The sequence below is a fragment of the Phyllostomus hastatus genome, unplaced genomic scaffold, assembly GCF_019186645.2.
Source record: "Phyllostomus hastatus isolate PE091 unplaced genomic scaffold, TTU_PhHast_1.1 phas_contig_40, whole genome shotgun sequence".
Taxonomy (NCBI): Eukaryota; Metazoa; Chordata; class Mammalia; order Chiroptera; family Phyllostomidae; genus Phyllostomus; species Phyllostomus hastatus.
Window position 1 is genome coordinate 77326290 of NW_025333872.1, and position 13760 is coordinate 77340049.

The following is a 13760-nucleotide window of genomic DNA, read 5'->3' on the forward strand; positions in this document are numbered from 1 at the left end:
GTGGTTGGGAACGCCCGATGAAGAGAGGATGTCAGCAGTGACAGGTACCTTTAGCAGGGCTCAGAGAGGGACACACGGCATGGACTGTGAAAACAAGTGGATCATTTCTTTTTTCACTACTTTAAAAGTTATAATTATAATGAAACTCCTTTTTACTTTTTTCTTTATCTGAGACCCCCTTGCCTGAAATGTCCTGATTCTGCTCTAGTGTCCAGTTCTCAGAAATATTATATTTTATCGGACTTTGCTACGAGCCAAAGAGTTTATGTAAAATAGATTGAAAATTAATGCTAAGTGCTTTCTTCAGAAATAACTCATTTCTACTTCAGCAACCCCAGACTTTGAGGTATTCTTACAAGTACTCAAAATTCTTAGAACTATTCATTGAGGTGACACTCCAGGAAACCTTTCAGTCAAAGGAAATATACAATAATAGTTTTTTAGTGTTTTCATACATCTGATCAGTATACCAGCTAATTTCAGTAAGTATGATGGCTAAAAATTAATATTTTCTTCAGCATTTTATAGGTTTTATTTACAGCTGGTCAAACCTTCACCTATTTAGAAGAAAATAAATACTTAAAGTCAATATATTTTATCTATTATGTAATAACCATGAAAACAACCTAATTAGAAGCAGTGTTTTAGTTGTCAAATATAGGAAACCATAATTTGGTAAACAGTGGCAATAAATGAAAGAATGAAGGCATAAATAGCAGGTTCTGAAATTCAATCCTCACTCTACCCAACCTGTTGAGAATGAAATTTATGCTGCAAATTTAAAGCATGTCTCCCCCCAAAATATCAAAATGCATGAAAAATCTCATAAATTTGGTGGGGATGCTCACCAAAAGCTCTTAAATTTGGTGGAGATTTCATCATCAAAATAAGCAGACATAAAATCATTATGACCGCCCTGGCTGGCATAGCTCAGTGGATTGAGCGCGGGCTGGGAACCAAAGTGTCCCAGGTTTGATTCCCAGTCAGGGTACATTCCTGGGTTGCAGGCCATAACCCCCAGCAACCGCACATTGATGTTTCTCTCTCTCTCTCTCTCTCCCCCTCCCTCCCTTCTCTCTCTAAAAAAATAAATAAATAAATAAATAAAAATCTTTAAAAAAAATCATTATGACCTTAGAGGTGCCTTTTACTAAAAATTGTATATAGGAAATATTTCACCAAGAAAACCCTAAGAAAGAACACAAATCTATGTTATTGGCTTTGGATTGTCAAAGCAAAGATTATCCAGGATAAATAAGAGATGGAAGATGATGATTATAACACATTTTCTTCTACATTGGTATATGTCTTTGTATCAGACTTGGAGGTCTCCCTCCCCACAAATAAGTAAGCTGGGCTTTAAAATTACTTCCAGTTAAGGACTTGGCTTGGGCCTGTGGGTCCCTAGCCAATTTCAGATCTGATTTGTCCTCCTTAGGGCCAGCAGGGAGCACATCAGCAGGGGATATGGGATGGTGCATGCCCATTTGACATCCCTGGCACACTTTTTATCCCTGTTATCCATGGCTGCAGACACAGACGGATGTGGCACCATGGATCGACTCTAAGGATGACCTGATCAAGGTCACCTCACTCAGCATGATGCTTTATTGTGTTTCTGCATATGCAAGCATACCATAGAAAGACAAATTCAGCTGCTTTCACTTTGCTTTCCCACATTAGTTTTCTTAATGCGTTTTCTCTTTTTCTTTATGTAATAATTTCCTCAAGCTCACTGGGTTGTAAGTTCATTATGAATTTGATAAAGTCTCTCAATTTTGTGTTTCTATATTACACACCTTGTGTCTGTTACTACTGTTGTGGTTCTACACTCCGGATTCTAAAGCCTCAAAGATAATCACAGTAAGTCAGTATCAGTGGCTCTGTTTAAAACAGCCCATCAGCAGGAGCTCGGCACAGATAACTTCCATTTGAACACACCAGGCTCTCATAAACCCTTAAGTACCTTTATATTTAAAACATGTGTTACAAGAATAACACTTATTTTTACTTAATTTCAGCAACATTTGAGGAGGATAAGGAAGTTTATTCTCAACCCATCACTTGAATATTATTACAGTTACTTAATTGCTAAAACTGGGGAAAGTTAGTCTGAAATTCGGAAAAAGCAACTAAGTAATTTATTCCAAATTCTTATCCACAATGACTAGATTATGGCCCCCCCAAAGAAAACAAACAACAAAAAGCAGAAAAACAAAATACTGTTTTAGCATAGTAGAAAGAGTACAGGCTTTAGAGCCCCAAGTAGATACAAATCCCTGGGTAAGTGCATTTTGTTAAGCTATTTAATACCATGACATCTCAGTTTCCTTACCTATAAAATGGAGAGGATACCTTCTTCCGAGCATTGTCGTGAGAATTACGGCATGATGGGTGAACTCTACTACTTGACAGAGCATATACCCGGTGTATGGGTGCTATTAGGATGAGGAGGGCCTCTTCCCACCCATGATATGGACAGTGATTAAGAACCAGACCAGGCTATTTATGAAGACTATGGAGAAAGACTTTGGGTTCTATGGCAATGTCATGGCCATGGGAATTAAGGGACAGAACTTTCTTTCCTTTTGTGAGACTCTGGGAAGAAGCTGGGAGTGCTGAGGGCTAAATGTCAGGGTCGTGGTGGTTGAATTACACAGCTGGACCAGATGGCTGGGGAAAACCATGTCCTTCCCTTCCTAACCCATAAACCCTGTGGCTTTCTGCATGAGCTTTGCCCATTCAGGAGGCAGCTAAGGTCTCCCCCAGCAGGTCTCAGCTGGCACATCTACCAATGACTTTCACCCTAAACACTTGTGTCCCCCCTCCTTTCCATACCTTCCTGTCTTTTCACTAACAGTAATAAATACCTTCACTCTTTGTTATGATTGTGTTTTATTTCTTTAAGCAAAATATTCTGACATCCCCCAGGTACTTATATTCAAGTAAGTGAATATTTAACTTATATTCATTCATAAGTTCCACTATTTTAATAATGATCGTGTGGTTGGTTTTTTTCCCCCTTAAGGGAATTTTACCTCTGTAAACCATATGGCAAAGGGACAAGACAGAACACAAGTCACAGGACACATGGGAACAAACAGCCAAACAGCAAGACATGAAGACAGACAGCGTCACAACAACTCCAGAGGCTGGCAGTTTCTGGGCTTCTAAAGTAGATTTTTTTAACTAGGCAAACCACAGCTACTTATGTGGTCGGTGTGCAGCTAAAGGCCATGTCTCTCCTATCACATGATCTAGCGCAGAGCTGGAGTACTTCCAGTGAGCAGGTGCTAACGGACCCCAAAAACAGTTTTTAAAAGAGACTATAGAGGGGTCAAAAAGACACCTCTAACTCTTGTCCCAGAATGGCATGCTTTTGAAATGGAAAGAAACCAAGGTTTCTCAGAAAATCGCTACCCAGGTTAAACAGAGATTCTAGTACATGAGCAGTACACAATTTACCCACCATTGATCTTAGTAAGCACCTGCTGTGTACCTCTCCAGTTTTGTCTGTTTAAATCCTGCTCTTCCTTTAAATCTCGGGGAATCATCACTTATGGAAGGCCTTTCCTTCCTTTCCTAGCCAGGGAAAATCTTCCTATTATACATGCTGGTGATACTGCGTATCTCTTCTTCACAGTTCTTACCATGCTAAATTTTACATTTATTTATGTTCTTTGAATAGCATCAGTCTCCTCTCCCAAGCTGTAAGCACCATCAGAGCAGGGACCATGCCCGACTTTGGTCATCGCTGTACCCACCGTGTAGGGCAGGCACTCAATATGCACTTGTTAACAATGGCAGGTCTTCCTGTTGCCTGCAATCCTGCACACTCTTAAGGTGACAGCTCAGCTGACCTGGTTTGGGGTAAGCCAAGATGAAGTGAGTAAATATTAATTGAGGAATAGTGCATATTTACTCCTTTGCAAGATAGAAATTACCCATGGCAATGGAAAGCTGGCAAATCGGCCCTCCAAACACTGGCTCTTTAATCCTCTATCAGGCAACACCTTCACTGGAAGTGAAAATAAGAACCAGCAGAAATAGGCTCAGTGGGCCCCAATGTAGGGGAACAGAAGTGCTGGAAGGGGAATTGGAAACGTGCATACACAGGTTATGTGCTACACACTTATTATTTGCGTATTTCCTCACAGGGTAGCCAGTGACTTCTCTTTATGTTTGCCATGCCTAATATTTTACCTTTTAGTCATGTATTTATGCTAACATTTATCGAGCAATCATATTTGTTGAGAAAATCTATAGGACCTAGAGATTTAGATCTAAAAAATGGTTACTTTTAATTATTTAATTATTTGCAACTCTCATGCAAACATGACTAAAAATTAACATTGACTTTTGCTAAGTAAAAGCACCAGAGGCCAATTATTTAAATGCCTATTGTTTTCTTAAAAGAAGTAGCCTTGGGGAGGGAGGGGGTTCTATATGTGTTACAATATTTCCAACATTTACAGAGTCTTTGGAGCTTTCAGTTACCTCCATGCTAGCAAATCTTTGACTTTGACATTGGAAGAGGATTGATTATTGGGTACAGCCAACATCGCATGGAGCTAAGTCTAGACTATAGCTCGAGTGAGTGTTAACCTGGTGGATACTACTGGGAACAAATGAGACACTGCTCTCCATAATGGGGTATAAACCTCCTGGATACACTCTCAAAACTAAATGCTGCCATACACTGATACATGTTGAAGCCTCTAGCACAAGTATATACGCCAAAAGCCTTAATTTGATTAACTGTAAACTTAAATATATGAAATAAGACCCCTGTAAGAGATCTTAAGGTTGAGAACATATAATAGGTACAAGACTAAAGCTGTAAATGAGGGCAGATATGACACTAGAGTCTTTGATGTCTCTAGAAAGTCAAACTGGAAAATAGTCATCCTTTAGAAGCTCAAATCCACCCACACTGGAAATTGTCACTAACGTACTCTTGCCCAGGAATAACACATACTCTGACTTGTGAAGCTTGTCTGGTTCTTTCATAACAGTGAGAGGTCAAGGGGCAGAGAGAGGACAATTTACAGTTCTCATAAAGCCAGGTTGAAATACATTAGAACTTAACTGGGCAAAAAATGCTGGACAAATGCAGACACTAAAACAGTGAAAAGTTACGTGGCCTAGATTGTATATAGTCTAGAAAATCATTACCCTTCTCATATCCTGAATCTCCATGAGGATAGCCTCTTGGCTTTGAAATATTTAATACCCATTCTGAAGGATCAGGCACTTTCCCCTTCACTTAGTTGCCCTCTTTGGCTTGTGATAAAATCTTCTGCAAATATCTCAGTAACCAAATACAAGAGAGTGGCATCTGCTTTGTGATTACTTCCTTTTTTTGGTCCCCTAAAGTATTGGTTATTGTTTGGCAAGAAAATATGGAGCTATCATCATTTCTCAAAACATAAATATTTATGTTACAGGTTGTGGTAAAACAGATTAATGGCCTCCATAGACATTGAAGTCCTAATCCCCTGAACCTGTGAATGTGCCTAGTTTACAAGGGGGGAAAAAAATGGGACTTTACAGACGTAAGGATGTATAAGGTTAAGGACCTTGAGATGGGTATCTTACCCTGGATTATCTAGGTAGACCCAACACAACCACATGAATCCTTAACAGCAGAGAACCCTTCCTAGCTGAGGCCAGAGCCGGAAGGAGACGTGAATAGAGAAGAGGGTTAGAGAAATGTGACCTGAGGAGTTAATCTGCTGTTGCTGGTGTTGACGATGGAGGAAGAGGCCGGTGCCCCATGGCTTGCCGGCAGCCCTAGAAGCTGGAAACAGATGTTCTCCTAGAGTCTCTAGAAAGAAATGCATCCCTACCAATATCTAATTTTAGCTTGGTGAAGTCTGTGTCAGACTTCTGATCTACAGAACCATAAGATAACACATTTGTGTTATTTGAAGCCACTAAATATTAATTTGTTATAGAAGCAATAGAAAACTATTATCAAATGTATGCTTCACTGCTTAGTGTACATGTCTTTTTTTGTATGCACTTCTTTCAATGTCAAATAATACTATACTCTTTTAAAAGACATCTTTTCTAACAATGAAACTCAGTACATGTAGTGTCAGCAATGTGTGCACCTAATTAAATTGAATCAACCATAATACAACCAGCTATGACAAGTTCGTGCATGCTCTGGTGATGACAACTACATTACAGCCTCCACCTCACTGACAGTGACTGGAGGAGTGTGAGATGCACCCCAGTTTCAGAAATGTTAAAATGCAAAGAGAATCTTAAATGTGCCGATAGGAACTGTGCTTTCCATTTCTTCACCATTCCCACCATTCCCTACCACCAACTTCCTTCCTATGCTCACTGGCTTTACTTGCCTGGCCTCTGTGGTCCCTGGTTTAACCTCTCAGCTTCCTCTTTTGTAGACAGGAAAAATGACATCCACTCTATGGGTTCAGCATAAGGATGTAGGGTGGAGTAACATCATAAATACGGAAACATGTGAATATTACAGATTAACATGCAGATGATCGAGACGCCCCGAGCCTGTGAGTTACCAGGCTGGAATCCTTAACAGCCTTTTTTTTTTCCTTTTCCCTCACCTTCTCAATGCACATCCAGTAGGGACTTAGATCTTTCCACCCATCTTTTCTTTTTCCACCTCCCATTCCATAGGCTAAGGCTTAACTATTTTCATAGTCTGCTAATGATTCGAACTCTAGCTGCTGTTTCTCCTCTTCTGTTAGTTACACAAAGTCATGCCTATATCTGTCTCTCTTGACAAGCAACCCCAAACTTCTAATGGTTCTAAATTTTTACTGAAAAAGCATAAACTCCTTAGCCTGGGAGGCGTAAGATAACAGAATAAGATGTATTTTTAAAGCAATGTTGTTCTCCACAAACACACAATACACCTGCATGTTTTTACTGAGAGCGTTCTCTTTACTCTTCTTCCATGCATGTCTAGGTTCTAGGAGTTTGCTAGAACTGAGCTGAAGATCCAGCTCACCCCTGAAACCTTTATCAACCAACTCAGTCCAGGGTTGTCCTCTCTCACCCCTGGTGTCACATGTCAAAGGCCTCTGAATTTTCTGACTTATGAACCATGCCCTAAATCACATAAGATGGCCATTGTGATCTGAAGACCTTCCCAGGTGTTTTATTGTCCCTTAACTCTGTCATGTCCGCTCCTTATTGGCAGTTTACTGATGCATTTCCTTTTGCCTGAAACACCTTTCCCTCACCTGCAAACTGCCTGAATCCTCCTCTCCTTTTCAGGGTCAGCTCAAGTTTCCCACCTCTACTGAGAGTGTAGCCACTCGAGCTCACAGCAGAGGTGTCCACTGTTTGAGTCATTCAGACACGAGTCTGTTCTGTGCTGTGTATCTGTTTATCTAGTTGATGTGTGTAACTCATGGTTTTTCCTCCAACCAGACTTCTAGTACTTCAAGACAGGAAACTTTGTCACACTTTTTGAATATTAGAATTCCACCCCTGCCGCATACTTGCCTTGGGAAAGTCACTCATGTCCTAAGAGCTCAATTTTTTCCACTTTTGAAATGAAGCAAATGTATGACAATAGAGCTATCAAAGTGTCTGGTGCATAGTACATCCTCATTACGTATGTACTGTTTGTGTAATATTAGTTTACAAGCTTCTATCCCATCCCATTCCCACCACTCTGTCCATGTACACATGAAGGCTACTTGTTGGACTAATTATTTCATCCGTAAACTGGTGTAATTCTAATCTTCTGTATGGTTTGTTGCTCACCACAACAACCACAACTAATGACATGCTATCCAGACACGGACACTCCCAGAAGTGGGTACTTTGTTAGTGAGATCTTGAAGGAAAGCACTGTCATCTTTTGATCCTGTACCTTATACTTTCCATCTATAATAACACTCACCTCCTTAATAAGAGTTTTGTGAGGTTTAAGTGAGATAAATTATAATATGTGAAAGTGTTTTATATGTCTTATACCATACAATTAACATTTATTACTCCAATGTCCTTGTTTATAATTTTGTTTTAATTAAATTGTTCTCTCAATTACAGTAAAAGGGGCTGCAAACCATTCTCAAAGATTACTCATCTCTCCATTCATTCTGTTTGTCAACAAATGTTTACTGACATGATGTCTTATTATTGGCAAGGAAGATTACAAAGATGTAGTACACCTACCCTTGAAAAACTTCATAGGATCCTTTTTCCCTTCTCACCTTTCACCTTAAACCATCCTGTTTATCAACTGAACATTTTACGTTTCTGCACACGAGGCAGGATGGGGCGGAGAAAGAAACCGAGTGGGTGACCCTGAAGGGGATTCATCTGTATGATCAACCCTGCTGTGCCCTGAGAACCACAAGGACTGTATTTATAGTGCAGTGAATCTTCTAGACATGAAGAGTCTCAGCCCCAGAAAGCAATGCCAAATTATGAAAACTCTGAAATCAGAAGAAAACCACCAAAGGGTAGTGTTAAAAAAAAGCATACCTACTAAAGACTCTGACCACATATCATTATGACTCATAGTAAAATGGTCCTTGGTGATTCACTGCCACTTATTTTTTAAGTAAGAGATAATTATCTTTACTGCCTAAATTAAGCTTTTTTTTTTAATTTCCAAAGACAATTTTTTTAAACCTCGAGGCTTTGTTGGATTTTCATTCCATTGTTTAATGTAAATAAGATTAAATGCTCAGAGTCTTTCAAATCTAATATGAGACTTGGTACCATTTTTGTAATATAGGATGTATTTTGAAGTTCCGTTCTTGATGATTTTTGGAGAGGATAAAAAGGTTTTTTTTAAATAACAGATTAGCTTATTAAGCAGAATTTCTAAAGATATATTATTAAAAAATGCTCTATCAGTATATTTTAAATGCTGAGTCCTTATAGACATGCAAGGGAGAGAGGGAGGGAAAGAAAAGTTTATGAAATATTTTTATCTTTACTTAAACACATATTAACCTATTTCGAAACCAATATCAGTTTTATAGTAAATGAGTTTTGACATGTGCATGATTATGGTTAAATTATAAGTGAAGATGGCCTGGCCTGAGGCTGGGAATCTCCTGCCACACTAACCACTTCAGATAGTCTCACTGCTGTACACGTTAACTAATGAGTGGATTCCTCTGATGGGAGATTGGATGCAACTGAACTCTCCACTAAGTAATTAAGTTTATTTTTTTAAATGCCTGATTATTTATAAATAAGGAAATAACCTGAAATGCTCTAAGGGAATGCGAAAGCGTATCCTCCACAGACCAGATGATCCCCTGAGCGCGGCCCTCATTCTCTTCTGTAATCCGACTCGCTCACCACGGGACTTGGCACTCGGCAGTTCGCTGTTCAGTGTGATCTTTTCAAATTGTAATGAAATCAGGAAAATAAGGCAAACAGAGAGAAAGCGGGCATTTCTGTGCTGCATGTATTTTAATAATGTTATCTGACTCCATGGGCAGGAAACAGTGCTTTGCGAAGAATTTTATTAATTCATGCACACTGCTGCTACCTTGCAGCATGCGCGTAACCGAGTCACTACTCCTCGGTTTCTTCGTAACTCTTTTATTTATTTACAAAATAGGAACCTCTTTTCTGACTTTATAAACGCACTAATATATACTTTCCACCTGCCAGCCTAGGTAGGATGTATCATTAGAACTTTGTATGGCATCACAAAGTGCTCAAGCGTATTAAAGTATAAAAATAAAACCTACACCTGATACCTTCTCACAGAGTTTTGTAAAATTTTGGAGAACATCAATCACACTGTCTTGTGTATCTGGAATATATTAAAAAGAAACAGGAGCTCAGACACTTAGGAACAATGGTGTTGTAAGAGTTAATTCTAGATTTGATCCTAATTATGATTTTTAGCCCTTTTATTTTTCTCTGACACTTCTGTATTTAAAGAGACCTACTGAGAAGACAACTGACTGATCCAAACTAATCATAGATACATATGTTTAATAAAAAAAGTTTTCCAGATATCTTGTACCATTTAACTAACCAATGAAATGATGAATTTGCTAAGTTCACTGATTCTATTTTCAGATACTGCAGTCAAGCAGAGGGCCAGGTAGGAACAAGGTAGGAGTCAGTTCACTGTATGCTCCAGAGAAATGTGAGTGTGATGAGAAGGAATTACACAGGCACGAAATTCAAAGAAGTAGATGACTAGTTCTTCAGTGAACACTATTATCAATACACAATTAGCCACTGGATTGTTTATATACACAGGGCTCGGTAAAAGTAGGTTTACTGTTGTTGGTATGGAAAATAATATAATAATTCATAAATAATAATACAAGAATAAACTCTGTGTTTCACATACTCACAACTGTAAACCTACTTTTGCCCCACCCTGTATATGAGGGTCTATATGTTGTTTAATAAACACATATTAACACTTTAATAAGTGCTAAATACTATTCTAAGCACATTGCAAATAACTTCTAATCTTACTAAGAAGTTGTGAGATAGGTGGTATTATTTATCTCATTTTACAGATGAAGAAGCCACAACATAGGGAAGTTAAAGCCCAAGGTCCACACAGCTAGTAAGTGAAGGACCTTGGGAACCTGAGGCAACAGTCTGGATTTTAAGCCTCTACAGACACAGCAAGGGTCATTTTCAACAAGCATGGACTCCTGCCGGAATGAACGTAGTACCTTATATTTAGAGGCACTTATTAAATATTTGCTGAATAAAACTATAGCAACAGTGAACATTTTTTTGGTTATCATAACTTAGTGAGCCTTTCTTTGTAAGCCACTGCCAGCAAAGTAAAAGCTACTGCCTTTAACTGGTGATGTTTACTGGAGCAATCAGGACTTTGCTAAACGAAACAAACTGGAGAGATCACCATACCTAGCTCTGCAACTTAGAATTGAGTAACAGTCAGCAAGCTCTCTGGACTTCAGTCTCTTCATCAGTAAATTAGGAATACTTAATACCCTGAGAAAGAAGTTGCAAGAATTAGGGATACTACAGTAAGCACTGCAGAAAGTAATATATTATAATCAAGTGGTTAATAATAATAATGCCTGTAATTGTTATTATTATTCTCATTAGCTTTAAAGCATACTTCTAGTTGACGGAACAAATAGAACTACAACCTAGGTCTTCCGATTTCCAATGCAGCCTGTGCAGACATTCATTATTATTCTTCCCCTCTGTATTATTTAAAGTTAAATAATAGATTTAACTTTGTTATAAAAGTTAAATAAATAGATTTTACATCTACTTAATATCAGCATCATACTTTCAGCACACACCATTTTTAAGTTCTGTTTTTAAGCCTGATTGTGAAAATAATGTTGTGTTGTTTCAAGAGAACAAAGCAATTTGGTCTTTCTGATTAAGGAACTCCACTGACACTGCATCAGCATTAAGGTCACTCTGGAAAGCAGATGTTATTATATCAAAACCACAAAATGTTATCAGGGCAGTTCCCTCAGAAGACACTTACTGGCAAAAAAAATTATGACACTTCTCAAAAATTTAACACTTTTCTCTTTATTAGAGTTTATGGTGGAAATTATAGAAAGTACAAAGAAAAAAGAGTAAAACTAAAATCTCCGGAAATACCATCCCTAAGGAAAAGCACAGGCCTGACTGGAGGGGTGTGAGGGGGGCAGCAGGAAATGGAACTGTTTTAAAGTATATGCAATATTTCTAATTTGCATTTTACTTCTACAATAGACTATTTTATGTCATTAAATATCCTTGTACAAACCACCTTAAAAGACAATTTGGAATTCCATTGTCTGGATACACAGTAATTTAGTTAACTGAACATATGGTTGTTCACAATTCTTTCACTTACAGGCAGTGTTGCTAGGAAGATTCCTATGCACGGACACAGTCGAAATATCAGGATAAAATGCTGCAAGTGGATCCCTTGGTCAAAGGTTTTAAGTATTTTTAATGCTTGCCAAAGTGCTTCCACCACTGAGTGAACCTTGCCAACAATAAACGTTATCACTAAAAACCATATGTCTATGTATTGTTTTTTAAGGATATATTTCTAGGTTTTTTAAACAGAGTTTTAAACTCTGTATTTTATGGTTACCAACAATATCCAAATTTTGAAACATATTTATCTCTCATTTTATATTTTTTTGTGAAATGACTATTAATATACCTCATCACTTTTATACTGGACATTTTTTGTTATTTATTTATGTGAACTCTCTAGGTAGTACTCCTTTGTTATACACGTAGCCATATATTCATCAGTTCTTATCTTTTGATTTTTAATTTTTGATGTTTTTTATTAAAAAAAAACTCAAGATTTCATTCATTTTTATGTAATTTAACCTGTGGCCTTTGGCACTAAACTTAAAAATTCACACTCCACCCAAAAAGTATAAAAATATTAAGTTATTCTCTGGCACCTAAAGATTTTAGTTTTATAAGTTAAGAACATAATATCTCTGGGATCTTTTTAGATATTACTTGAGGTAGGAATATACACACACATAGAGATTCCTACATAAAAGGATATATACAATATACATTTTATGTCTTCTCCCTCAATGTTAGGCATTTGTTATAAGGCCACTTATTGGCTAACTATCAATTTCCCCATTGATTTGAAATGCCACTTTATGTACGTACTACATCCTTATTTTCAGTTGTATGTATGTCCTTTTTGTACTATTGCTGTCTACTCATTCCTATGCTAATTCCACACTATTCTAATTGTGCTTGTTTTATATTACTTTTTAAAATCTCGTTGAACAAATCTCTCTCATTGTTTTTCATTTTATAAAATTCATGGCAATTAGATTTCTTCCAAATAAATTTAGAAGTTATTTTAACATACTTTTAAAGCTAAGGATTTCAAATATATGGTGACAGAGGGAGACTAGATTTCAGAGGATGAGCGCATAATGCAATATACAGATGGTGTATTTCAGGATTATACATGTGAAACAAATAATGTTATTAACCAATGTCATTCTAATAAATTTAATAAATAAAGCTAAGGATCCACTAGTTGTCCATTAGTAATCTAGTAAAATATTTTATTCCACAAATTATTAAAAATGGCAATACTTTTGATTGGTAGAAGAAAATAAGGTTGTAGACCATGGAACATGGTAGTAGAAAAAGCTGTGAATTATTTTCTCTATGTCTTTAATTCTAGGATAGTCATTTCATGAAAACAAGGTGTTGGGCCCATTCCTACTTAGTCATAAAATTGTGTTGATTTTTCCCCACAATATTTCTGAAAGTGTGACCTATGTGATTCAGGCCTAGAATCACAGTATGTTTAAAGTAGGCAATGTACTCCCTGACCCTTTACAGAAAAAGCATGCTGACCCCTGCTCTTGAGAGATAAAAGAAATTGAAAACCAAAATTATACCATTATATATTGTAATATCTATAGATCACAATGTATTGATGAATATATTTATGTATGTATGCATATATTTGTCATATAAATGAATGTTAATTATCTGATATTTGAATGAAAAAAAGCTTGAAATATTCATTGTGAATTCAAAAGATAAAGAAAGAAATTAAGCCCTGGCTAGTGTGGCTCAGTGGACTGAGTGCTGGCTTGCGAACCAAAGGGTTGCTGGTTGATTCCCAGTCAGGGCACATGCCTGGGTTGCGAGCCAGATCCGCAGGTGGGGGCATGTGAGAGGCAATCACACATTAATGTTTCTCTCCCTCTTTTCTCCCTTCCTTCTCCTCTCTCTAAAAAATAAATAAATAACATTTTAAAAATTTAGTATGTATAAAA